The sequence below is a fragment of the Rhincodon typus genome, unplaced genomic scaffold (genome assembly GCF_021869965.1).
Source record: "Rhincodon typus isolate 14 unplaced genomic scaffold, sRhiTyp1.1 hic_rhity00001853, whole genome shotgun sequence".
NCBI lineage: Eukaryota > Metazoa > Chordata > Chondrichthyes > Orectolobiformes > Rhincodontidae > Rhincodon > Rhincodon typus.
Genome location: NW_025967491.1, coordinates 11,892 through 25,000, shown reverse-complemented (window position 1 = coordinate 25,000; position 13,109 = coordinate 11,892). Strand labels below are relative to the sequence as shown.

The window sequence follows — 13,109 nt, the reverse complement described above, 5'->3', positions numbered from 1 at the left end:
TGCCAGTTTTATTCAGACAATTGGGAAATGGAAGTGTTTGACTGATATACTGGGATAGATGGTTTTAAATCATCCATTGTGCTAAAATTGTGGCAGTGTGAGTGAACTTCACTTTACAACAGGGCATGATAGCGTTAACTTGGCAATGATGGTACCAGGTGACAAGTGAAAAAAGGTGTATGGTCTCAGACAATGACATACCTTGCTTTGAGCACAAAAGGAAACAAATATTGTCCATAACATCCACAGAATAAATTTGGAGGGGAAAAACATTCTGCAATAAACAGCAAGAGATGCTACTGGCTGGGAGGGTGGTAGAGGTGAATTGCCTCACATTCTTTAAACAGATACCTGTATGAGCACTTGGCACATAAATTCCAAGGCCATGGGCCTAGTGCTTGTAAACAGGATTATGTTGAAAGTCAGGTGTTTCTCAAAAGTCAGTGCAGACTCAATAGGCTGAAGAACCTCATCTGTACTGTATGTTTCTATGATTCTAAGATGCAAAGTTAGAACAACCGAGTTAAAACAAAATCAAATAATGTCCTTTTACATTTTACACGAATATACAAAATTAACTGTTTCCTGTATGAAATAATGCCATGTTTCTGACCTGTGAAGATCACATCAGGAAACAGGACTGCAAGTAAACTTTGCAGCATCATAACATCAGTGAAAGATAGCCATTGCTTCTCACCCACCTAAGATTTATGACTGGCCATGTGCAATTAACTCACTACCACCCATTTTTCATTTCAGAAACTTGATTGTTAAAAGGTTATATGGAACATGTTCACGGGGCCACTTTCAGGAGACAAAAGGAAAACTTAGGGATCTTTCATTTCAGGTTTGCATGTGTACAGACAGAGACATTTTCTGCTCACTCATTTTAATGCACGCCCCCATCTCAGTCACTGTACACATGCAGAAGTATAACATAGTTAAGTCAGCATTCTTGAAAAGTAAATGTACAGTGACAACACCAGTCTGTCCACTTACTGCCTTGTGCAAAATAGAGATATTACAGCATCATAAACAATTGAAATTTCAGGCTACTGGCATGTTTCTTTAGGCAGAGAACAAAATGCAAGATGATTTATTCCTTTTTTGTGTAGTACACAAGTTATAAGTGAATACATGTACCAGTAGTTGCTCATCAAGAATGCAAATTTTCTAAAAATGTCTTTTCATCACTGTGAAACTTGTATCACAGCAAAACAGTAGAACATGTACAACATTGGGATAAAAACCAAGTTAGTTACTGATCTACTTGTAATACTCTTCAACAACATTCTTTCCCCAAACTTCTCAAAACAACCACTAACCCCCCAACACAATGAGAAAACACACCTACTTCAGGGCAATACCATAATATATTTGGAAAGCTCCATAACTTCTATCAATGGCACTCTTTATAGAGGAGCTTGTCATGACTTCATTCCCCTCTTCCACCCATGCCCATTACTTCACCTCGCACACGATTTCAGAGGCTGCACTATGAATTAACAAAATCAGTTTGCCCTATTTCACAACCTGAAGACTTTGACAGCTTCCAGTACGCACATTTCTGCCGTTAGTTAAATTAAAAAAAAACACTAAGTCCTGTCTACCTTTTTCAGCTTATGATATCTTTCTTCTGGCGTGTCCAAGCCATTTGTCAGTGTGGTCACTGAAGGTCCATCACTTATTCCTGAAATGAAACAAGAGGAACAAAAAAAAGGGTCTGGTGCAAATTTTAGGTAACTATGAAAACAACCATAATCACAAATCATAATCTCATCTCTCATTTTGGGTTGAAGTTCAAAACAGCAACTACGCAAGCTTACCTGTAATATTGATTTGTACAAAAAAAAAGGTCATCTCCAACACCCCTGCAGTATCTACTGAGCTGAATCCAACACAGAGGGAGGTAGCATGTCTGCAACATCCAGGGCACTCTACTTCTCAATGCTAACTGTAAGAAGGGCAAATTCCAAGAACATGGGGTTGATACACCTGTGCAACTAACACCTCAAATGGAGGAATACCAAACAGCCTTGTGCAATGGTCAATAATTTTAATCAACAGAAATTTACTCTTTTCATTCACCTGACAGTTGAATCCCAAACGCTTGCCAGACTGCTTCAGCCCTTAAATCCACATTACTCCAAACAAACGGTTCACAAATGCTCCCCATAAACTGCAACATTCTAGAGGTGGAATACGATAAGAATATGCAATGGGATCAAACATTGGGCACCTGAATTACACTTCACTGAGATAGCAAGAACTGCAGATGCTGGAGTCAGAGATAAAGTGTGGAGCTGGAGGAACACAGCAGGCCAGGCAGCATTGGGACAGGAAAGCTGACGTTTCAAGAAGGGTCCCGACCCGAAACGTCAGCCTTCCTGTCCCTCTGATGCTGCCTGGCCTGCTGTATTCCTCCAGTTCCACACTTCGTTATCTCTGAATTAAACTTCAACCAGGTTGAAAACCATGTTTCTCTTACACAATTCAGCTTCAGTTTTTATTTTTGTGTGGCTAAACAAAGCAATGCTAAAACCTCTACTGAAACATGCACATTACGACTTCAAACATAACTCTCGAGTTATCCCAGGGCTTGCAGACAGGAGTACCCATGAATCCGATGCTGCTTCTTTATTTCCTCACATTGATCTACTTGGACTCTGCTCCCTGCTGAAATCATCAGTATAACTAACAACGGAATTTAAAGCAAATCCAATGATTACATTAGGGACAATGCATATACCTTCAGCACGATTCCAGTTACAAAACCTTTCCCAATAGTTTCTATAAACTTCCTCCAAAATTAGAGGACATCGATTAAAAAGAAAGACCCATTATGCCAATGGGCCAGTGACTTTGACCAGATAGTGCTCATTTCTGCTTAACAGTTCTTCAGCTTCAACTTAAAACCTGCAGTTACCTGGTAACAAAGGATTTATCTGACTGTATTTAGAGACCATTTACTCTAATAAATATAGCAATGTAGGAAGAACACTGACTCATTCAGTCCATACAAGTGATGAGGGCATTCAAACTATGCACAAGGATCCTACTAAAAATTTTAATTTTTTTCTCAGAGTAATAGATTTATCAATTTTTCTGAAAAACTAGGGACGTTTTACACATTACTATTGGGCATTCAACATTACCTGAAAATTCTCCATCGATTGCCAGAAAATCAGCTTCATCAATAGCTTCATATATTAGATTTAGGCGCTCCTTAAAATCTGTTGAGAAACCACAATTACATTGTATCTATAATAAAAAGGCAGGCCATTGAGCCCAACAGGTTCATCCCAAAGTCTGAGATACATCAACCTTATCCTATTTATCCTCACCTAACCCCATAACTTCATAATTTTATTCCATTCAAATTACCTCATTTAAATGCATCTGTGCTAATCACCTCCACTAATCCATGTGGTCACGAGTTCTTCATACTAGCTACACTTTAGATTAAAGAAGCTCCTCCTGAATTTCTTATTATCTTTATTAGTAAATATCATATCTAGTTATGGTCTCTCTCTCGTAAATAAGAACACCAGTACAACAGTAGGCTGTTCAGTCTTTTACACCAGCTCCACTAAACTAGATTGCGGCAGATAATCTATGCAACACCTCCTCAATGCTATATATGCTCCGTCTGAAAGTCTTTATGCCATTAGTAGCTGGAAAACGAACAATCCATGTCTTCAATTTACATAATAAGCTTTCTGCAGCCCCCTGGTGTAGAGAATTAAAGATTCACCATTGTCTGGGTGATTAAATTCCTCAATCCTAAATGGATCGCCTTTTATTCTGACACATGGTCTCCTGGTTCTGAGCTGCACAGCGAGGAAAAAATGTTCTTTCCTCATCTATGCTGTCCATTCCTTTAAAGAATGGTGTGTGCTTCTCAGAGATCAGCACTTATTCTTCTAAGCTGATCAGAAAATTGGCCCAGTTTCCTCATGGGATGATGGTATTATCCCAGGAATCAATCTGGTGAACCATTGCTGCACTCCCCTTCCTCAATGGAAGCGTATCTTTCCTTCAAGAGGAAGCTACACATAATACTCCAATTTGGTCTAAACGGTGTTCCATACAATTGGAGCAAAACTTCTTTGCTGCCCCACGTAAATTTTCTTGTAGTAAAGGGAAAAGCACCTTCCGAATCACTTGCCGCACCAGCATGCTAGCTCTCAGTGACCTATGAAAAAGGACACCTAGTCCCTTTGACAACAATATTTTCCAGTCTCTCACCGTTCCAAAAAAAATACTCTACACCTCTATTCCTACTATGAAGTGGATATCCTCACACTTATCAACATTGTATTCAGCCAACTCTGCTGAATAAAACTAGCATACCTCCAAGCCAGTCACTGTTCAAATAGCACCAGCAGGTTCAAGATCAAAGTGCTAGTCGAGAAATTTCTTTTCTCGTTAGACTACTTGAAGAAAATCTCCAGTGACCATTGTAAATTTTCAATGACCTCTTAAAGAAAGCAGTTCAGGAATTTCCAACAGTTGGAAGTAAATTCCTTTATTGACAATCCTCCAAAACAGGTTCTCCAAGCGATATTAAATACAAAGCACCTTCTTAACACTTTATGGTAACCAATTTATTCCTATTGTCTGCATTCTGCATGTTAAGCAATCTTCAATCCAGTGTAGTGTATTAGCCCTAATTCCATGCCCTTTCACTTTCTATGTGGGATGTTTTCAAACACCTAAAAATACATTCACTAGTCTCCTCTTCGCTATTCATACAATCACAGAATCCCTACAGCATGGAAGCAAGCCATTCAGCCCATCGAATCCATACAACTCTGAACAACAATCCAACTAGACCAAAACACCCTACCCGATCCCTATAGTCCTGTATTTCCGATGACTATTCCACCTAGCCTGAACATCCCGAGACGCTATGGTCAGTCCACCTAACCTGTACATCTTTGGTCAGTGGGAGGAAACCAGAGCACCTAGAGGAAATCCACAGTGACATGGTGAAAATGCAAACTCCACACAGATAGTGGCCAGGGTCTGGAATCGAACTAGAGTCCCTGGCACTGTGAGCCACTGAGTCACCAGGCCACCTGCTCATAACATCGTCAAACAAAAATGTAAAAAGTTTGTCAAACATGATTTCCCATTTCTAAATCCACTGGTCCAATCAAGCAATTATTTGGTAAATATCAGCAAATAGGTCCTTTATTATGGATTCTAGCATTTTTCGTGGCTAGTAGCATCAGGCTGACAGCTCTGTAGTTTGTTTTCTCTTGCCTTCCTTTAAGTAGCGGAATTACATTTGCAACCTTCTAATTTGTGGGTAGCATTAGAGAATAGCATTTTGCAAGGTGATAGCTCATGAATTCATGGATGCATTAGCAATCTTTCAAAATTCAGGTGAAGGTCATTGGGCCAAAGTGACTTGTCAACTTTCAATCCCATTAATTTCTCCAATAGTACTTTTTTTAAAAAAAAGTTACACAGTTTCACTAGACCCTTTGATTTGAATTGTTTCAGGGAGACTCAGCCTGACTTCACAGATGGCGGCACAGAAGTACTTATTTAGCTTCACTGCCATTTTTCTATTCCCAATTATAAACTGACCTGTCTCTACCTGTTGTGGATATACCCATGTGTTTGCTAACCTTTTCCTTCTAAACAATCATATTTTGAAATTTTCTTGCTATTTTCCATTCATCTTTTATTCTTTATCAATATCTTTATTCACCTTTGCTGAATTCTAAAATTATCCCAATCCTCAAGCTTACAACAGTTTTGTCAACTTTATAAACCTGTTCCTTTTAAGCAATACTAATTTTCATTTCCCTGTTGAGTATTTCTGCCTTCTAAGAAGGCAAGTTTCTTGAAAACCAAGCATTATTTCTTAAAGAAAAAAAAATACTGGACATTACCTATCCTCCATCAAATCTTTTAATGTATTTTTTCCAATACGTCACAACCAACTTCCAGCTCATACCTTCAGAATTGCCCTTGACTTGAAGGTACGTGTTTCAGATTTAACTACATCTTCTTCAAACAAAGATGGAAATTTCTATCATACAGTCAATATTCCCTAAGCGTTCAATTGCAAGATTAAAATTAGCTGTTTCTCATTACATAATACTAGAATTAAAAACGCTATATGCCGTTGCTGGTTTCTCAACATTTACTTCAGAAAACTTCCTCAAACACAATCCAGAAACCTTTCCTCCAGAGCATCAGTGCTCATTTAAAATTTATCCAGCCTAGATGTAGATTAGAGAAACCCACAGTTACTGCATTCTTCTCACTACATGCACCTCCAATTCCCTAATTTACACTGTGTACACCACTACCACAACTTATTAGTGGCCTATAAAATACACCTACTAATCTTTGCTGCCCCAGCTCTTCTTTCAACTCCACTCAAAAACAGATTCTGTTTTCTGTTCTTCCAACTGCAGAGTCTCTCTCTATCTAATACACACTGATTTCATCCCCTATCCAACCTCCTTTCCCTTTTTGCCTTTCCTTCCTAAATCTTGAATATCTTTTAATTTTCAGTTCCCAAGCTTGTTACCCTGCAGCTATGCTTCTGCAATGGCAATCCAATCTTTTTTTGTACTCCTTCTGACACCATCAATTCACCCATCTTGGTGTGAATGCTGTATACCTTTAGGTAGAATGTTCTTAATTTTAAAAAAAACTATTCTGTAATTTGATTTTGGTATTGGAGGACTTTGGTGTTTTTGCTGCTTTCAATTTTCATTTACAGCTTTTCTATTTTCCCAAAACTAATTCTTGGTTTTTGTTTTATTTTCTCTACAATAACCATTCCAGGCTTTTGCTGATTTTAAAAGCTGTTATTTGATCACGCCTCAGCCTTCGCTTTCTTAAATGGAATTAATTACTCATGTATCAATTATCACAAGATAGCACAGCACAACTGACCATTTAGCCCATCGAGTCATTATTGACTCTTCCATAAAGAAATCATGTTGATCTCAGTCGCCTCCCCTCACTACCCATATCCTTGTTATTCTTTCCTCTGTTAAATATTCATCTAATTCCATTTTGAAGAATCTGAATTTGATGATATACTGTGTTTCAAATTGTGACGTCCTTAAATTAGAAGTGGCTTTCAATTTTACTGAGCCAACAGTTTACAATGGCCCAACTCCCCTTATTCCAAAAGTGAGCAAGAAAACTTAGTTGGCAATACAATATCACCCCTATGTTCACTGACCTATGTTGCCTTTCAGTCCAGCAACATGTTGATCTAAAAAAATTCTTATCCATGACTTTAACTCGTTCCATGGCCTTACCCCATCTCATCGCTGCACTCTTCCAAATCTAGCCTCTTATACATTTCCAAATGACTAACTATTCCAACAATGGCTGTGCTGTCAATTGTGGAGGCCTCGGATTCTGCAATTTTTACCTATATCAATCCACCTTGCTTTCTTTGATGAACATTCTTAAAACATTCCTCTTTGATCAAGCTTTTGGTCATCTTACCCAATATCTCCTTTCATGCCTCAGGGGAACATTATCTTATCTAAATAAGGTAAATGACATGTTGCATTTTGGAAAGGCAAATCAGGGCAGGACTTATACACTTAATCGTAAGGTCTTGGTGAGTGTTGCCACACAAAGAGACCTTGGGGTGTAGGCTCACAGTTCCTCAAAAGTGGAGTTACAGGTAACAGGGTGAAGGAGACATTTGGTATGCTTGCCGTTATTGGTTGGTGCAATGAGTATAGGAGTTGGGAGGTCATGTTGTGGCTGTACAGGACATTGGTTAAGCCACATTTGGAATACTGCATCAAATTCTGGTCTCCCTGCTATAGGTAAGATGTTGTTAAACTTAAAAGGGTGCAGAAAAGATTTACAAGATGTCACCGGGTTGGAGGGTTTGATCTAAGGGGAGATGCTAAACAGGCCTAGGGCTAATTTTCCCTGGAGTGTCAGAGGCTGAAGGGTTTCCTTGTAGAAGTTTATAAGATCATGAGGGGAATAGATATTGTGAATAGTCAAAGTCTTTTCCCCAGCATAGCAGAGTCCAAAGCTAGAGGGCATAGGTTTAAGGTGAGAAGGGGAAGATTTAAAAGGGACACAAGAGACAACTTTTTCATACAGATGGTGGTGCATGTAAGGACTGAGCTGCCAGAGGTGGTGGAGGAGGCTGGTACAATTACAACATTTAAAAGTCATCTGGATGGGTACACAAATAGGAAGGGTTTAGAGGGATATGGGCCAAATGGTACTAGATTAATTTGGGATATCTGGTCGGCATGTACGAGTTGAAGTGAAGAGTTTGTTTCTGTGCTGTATAACTCAATGACTCTACACTGAATGGCTGAGAACCCTCAAACCTCCAGGGTAGAGATTTCAAAAGATTCATACCCTCAGAGTAAAGAAACATTGAAACAGTGTGCTGTTTCTGGTCAGCACCCACTTCCACTTCAAGCCAAGAGAAACATCCTTTCTACATTTACCTTGGCAATCCCTGGAAAATACTAGGATGTTTGAATGGAATCCTCTTTCGTTCTAGATTCCAGAAAATAATGGCCCAATCTATTTAAGCTTCCGTCATAGGACAATCCCAGGAATTAATTTAGCAATATTGCTGCATTTTGAATAAATTTAGTCTAGATGTGACTTTTACATTATAACACACCTATGAGCCTATCTGTGCCTTTCATTATGTTGTAGACACTATACAAGTTATTACTGTTACATATGATAGCTTTGCCAGTTTGCACATGAAGAATTCAAGCCAAACAAACGAAGTCAGATTGAGTGTCAGGTCTACTAGTTACAGAGGTACATAAAGATCCTTGAAAATATTTCAAAATGCTGAACAGCATAGGAATGGCTCACTAGCATTTTGTCAAGTCACTATACAAGTAGAGACTCAAATATTACAGCAATTAATTCAATAAAATGCAGGTCAAATTCCTGTTTTTCTTGTGTGTCAAGGAAACAAAAATAATACTTCAGTCCAAATACCAGAATAGTGCTTGCCTACTCATTTCTACCATAATGTTATTCTTGGAGAAACAAAAACAGACTCAGTTATCAGCTGCAGCACAAATTGTAACATGCTCACTTTAGTCAGAGAGATTATTGGTGTGTCCTACGAGAGACACTAGAGTACAAGACTGATGAAACTTCAGTGTAGTGCTGAGAGAGTATGACATGGTCAGAAATGTCATATTTACATAAGGTACAAAATGGAGACAAAAACAGAAATTGCCAGAAAATCTCAGCAGATCTGTGGACCAGTGACCTTTCTTCAGAACTGGCCCCAAAAATGTTAACTGATCTCTCTCCACAGATGAAGAGATTTTCTAGCAGCTCCTCTTTTTGTTTCAGAATTTCAGGATCCACAGTTTTGATTTTGCAAACTGGATAGTCTGTCAGCTTTAAGTGAATGAGAAGGATCTCACTGCATTATATCAAAGAGCAGGGCAGTCCTCACAGTGCCCTGAACAACATATATAAAAAAAAAAAAATCGCTCAATAACAATGTGGTTGTTTTCAGGTCACAATCTTCTTACTGTTTGTAGAACATCAATGAACAAACTTGATTGTCACCTTTTCTATATTACACATTTCAAAATTATTTAAGTTACTTTAAAGCACTTCAAGACATTAAGATCATGAGGTCTTATGTAGATTTTTTTTAAAAACTGTAATCCATTCACTACTTTGCATTTTTCAGATCAAGCTTATTCCTTCCTTCATTATCCAACCAATATGTGCAAATGAGGGAGCAAGCAGACAGTTTGAACATTAAACTTTTCATAGGAACTGATCAAAAAGGAGAGGTTTACAACAGCAGAATAAGAGTCAAAAAAGCTGGTGCAGCAGCACTTTTGGCCCAGATTTATTATTTGCAGAAAATAATTTGGGAACCATTATTGACAGCTGAACATTATATATCTTACTTACAAATTAAAAAAAAAAATCAGCTTCACACAAATTATAAATCAGAGGAATTTCACATAACCCTTAGCAACATTAGAACAAAGATTACACATCAATAAATACTTAATAGGTTGTAAAGCACCTGGAGATATCCTGAGACCGTGAAAGGCATTAAATAAAAGCATGTATTTAGTTTACATTAGGTGCCATGAAGCTTTAAGCCAGGTTCAGCAACTGTCCTTCGTACAGTCAAATACAAAGAGGCGTGGAAACATCAATGCAACCAGGGACTTCAGTGGCTGCCCAGTTGAGGTCAAGAGGATGGAGGCAAAAGAAATGCGTGTAACTTGCACTTCGCAAATATTGACTCCACTGGGGGAAGCAGCCTGTTCTCACATGCAAAGAGCGGATGTGCGGCAGATTAGCGCTTTTCCTTTACCCCGGACCCGGACCCGGACCCGGACCCGGACCCGGACCCTGTCAATAGGTCCCACCGCCACCACCACACAAACCCATCCCCCTCCCTCCCCCTTTGTACCGAACCCTATCAATAAGTCCCTAAAATCCCAGCCCCCACCCCCCCCCCCCCCCCCGCCCCCGACACACGCGGGGCTCTGCATTCACCCAAACACTCCGGCCTGGGCCCAAAAAGGAAACGTTGCCTCCAAAACGGCCCTAACCGCTTGGGTTTCATCGCATCCGCACCCTGCACACTCCTGTCCCGACTCCCCCGTCAACCCAGAGCACAAAGGCTTGCCCCTCTCGCACTTACTCTGCCTGGTGATCTCCATAGCTGCCCAGACAAACCTCTCTCTCTCTTTCACTCACACACACAACACACAGGAACAACACCACCACCTTCAACCTTTGCCCTTTAATCTTCACTCCGCAGTCACTTCCGGTGAAGACAATAAACACGTGGTTAAGGGCACTCCAAGTAGAACACACTCACCATAAGACATTCTAAGTTCAGACTTAACATGCATCTATATATATGCTTAAAAACGAACGTATAATATTATACCTAAATTCTAAATGCAATATTATTTAATTTTATAAGCTTTCTTTGTTTGTGGTTTAGTTCGCCCTTAGCTGTGCCCTTCCAAAAGGAGGTACTTTTACTGTTTGTCAATTGACATTGAGGCAGCATATTGTGCTCTTATGCTTCTTCTAAAGAATTAAAAAGCCATATAAATATCCTGCTCATGTGACTTTATCCCCACTAAATGGCTCCTCACCTTCCCCTTGCTAGCTTATTGCAAACAATCTTTCTCTGCCACCCCTCAGGTACTGTTCTCCATAACTTTCAAACCTGATGTCATAATATACATGTTCAAAATGTTCATCCTTGATTTATCTAACCTGGCAAATGACAGCTCTGTAATCTAGAACCTTACACCTAAATTTCTAATGAAACTGTCTAAGTAAACACCTCACAGTGTAAATATACTCCCCCAAAACTTTAGTGCCCCAGTATGCTGAAAATTATCAAATCAGATAGCATTGTCTTAGGCCTAAGAGATCCTGCTCGGATTGCATCTCAGCTCAGAGAGCAGAAACACTCAACAAAATTACTCCTTTGTGCTCAAGCTCTGAGGTTGTCAATCATCAGCTGGAGAGTTATCAATGGGAGAATGGATAAGGCTTTGAATTATGCTGAGAAACAGTCCAGACCTAACTGGAACAATCTAAAGGAAATAAAAGAAGAAACATTTATATAAGGGCCAGCAGAATCTTACAGGCATACTTTGAATGAAATTGCCAGAGTATGCAATGTAAATACTGCAGAAGACACTAAACGAAAGAAAAGTAAGCATGTCCAGCATACGAAAAGTATTGCTCTAACTGAAAGAAGCCGAATCACTTTGCACATGAGCGTTTAACTGGAAAGAAGCAAAACAAGCTTATAGAGATGGCTGCTAAAGAGATGACAGATGATGTTTCTGATAACAAGTTCGCATTGTAAAGTCTAAAGATTTGTGACTGTTAGAATGATGACTACAGAAGGGGTGCATCAAGTTTCTAGTAGGTATTAGTGCTATGTACAATATGGTTTGCAGGCCTGTGTGAAGTTGCGCAAGATGGTGATCTGAAAATGAAGTGGTTGTGGCTAAACCTGAGAATGTATGATGGAATGATACTCACCCCAAGCAGACAAATGAAACTGAGAAAACAAAGAACAAAAAAACACAAATAGTAGAGATTAAGAAAAAATCCTCTCACCACAGATGAAGGAAGTTTGAAGTTTGGGGTGATTGCCCAACTTGTGTTTATGGAGAATTGAATCTGAAAGATAAGCATCTTGGTCAAGCAAACTATGTGACAACATGTGGTGATGAAAAGATGGCCTGAAACCATCTAGGACATATCTGTTTTTTTGAAGAGTGTATGTAGCAGTGAGGGAATAGCCCAAAATGTTATCTTCTGCAGAGGAAACAAAAGTAATTAATTCTAAGGAGATGGGAAAAGAGATGCTGAAGCACATCCATGCAAACCATCAACCAGCTGATGTCTACCCTGAAAAGGCAAGAGAAGTTCCCTACTGACCAAATATGAGCAATGGGATAAACAACCACATCAGCCACGGTAGAGCATTGAAAGAAATACCAAGCTAAGCAAGCTAAAGTGCCACTCATGACTCATTACATTGTCAAAGGACCATGGATGAAGATTAGATGAAGATGAAGAGGAGCCCACATTACTTTTGCAGGAGCTGATTGTCTCATCACCTACATGACTACACCATCATGGCTACTTATCTGTGTACTAGGAATTAGACCAGCTGACATCAACCTCTACCAGAGACATTGTGGAATGCTGAAAGCACATTTCAGTTGTTACAATATTCTAGACTTTTAAATCAGCAACGATGGCCCACAACTGACAAGTGAAGAATTCAGACGCTTCATAAATGATTGAGAAATTCAATACCACGTCTCATGTATCCCCAGTCAAATGGAAAAGCCAAGGTGGCAGTGAAGGTTTCCAAACGTTTGAGCTATTTGGACACAAGTGTGTACAAGACAATCCTCGAGTGGAGAAACACATTTACTGAAGGCATGGAAAGTAGTCCAGTCCAATGACTGATGTCACACTGTGCCCAAACTACTCTTCCAATAAGTAAAAGAAAAGAGGCAGTGAGTGACAAAATCATGGATGCATATGTGTGTATGAATGTTTGTCCTAAATCATTCCCATCAATG

General features: G+C 39.3%; 1 long non-coding RNA gene across 1 annotated transcript; it reads right to left on the bottom strand.

Moving 5' to 3' along the window:
* Window positions 1-377: 377 nt before the first annotated feature.
* On the bottom strand, window positions 378-10,772 carry LOC125481358. Its single transcript, XR_007261305.1, has 4 exons — window positions 10,679-10,772; window positions 3,156-3,233; window positions 1,611-1,690; window positions 378-496 (listed from the first exon to the last, which is right to left on the bottom strand). It is a non-coding gene; the product is annotated as an uncharacterized LOC125481358 (long non-coding RNA).
* Window positions 10,773-13,109: the final 2,337 nt, after the last annotated feature.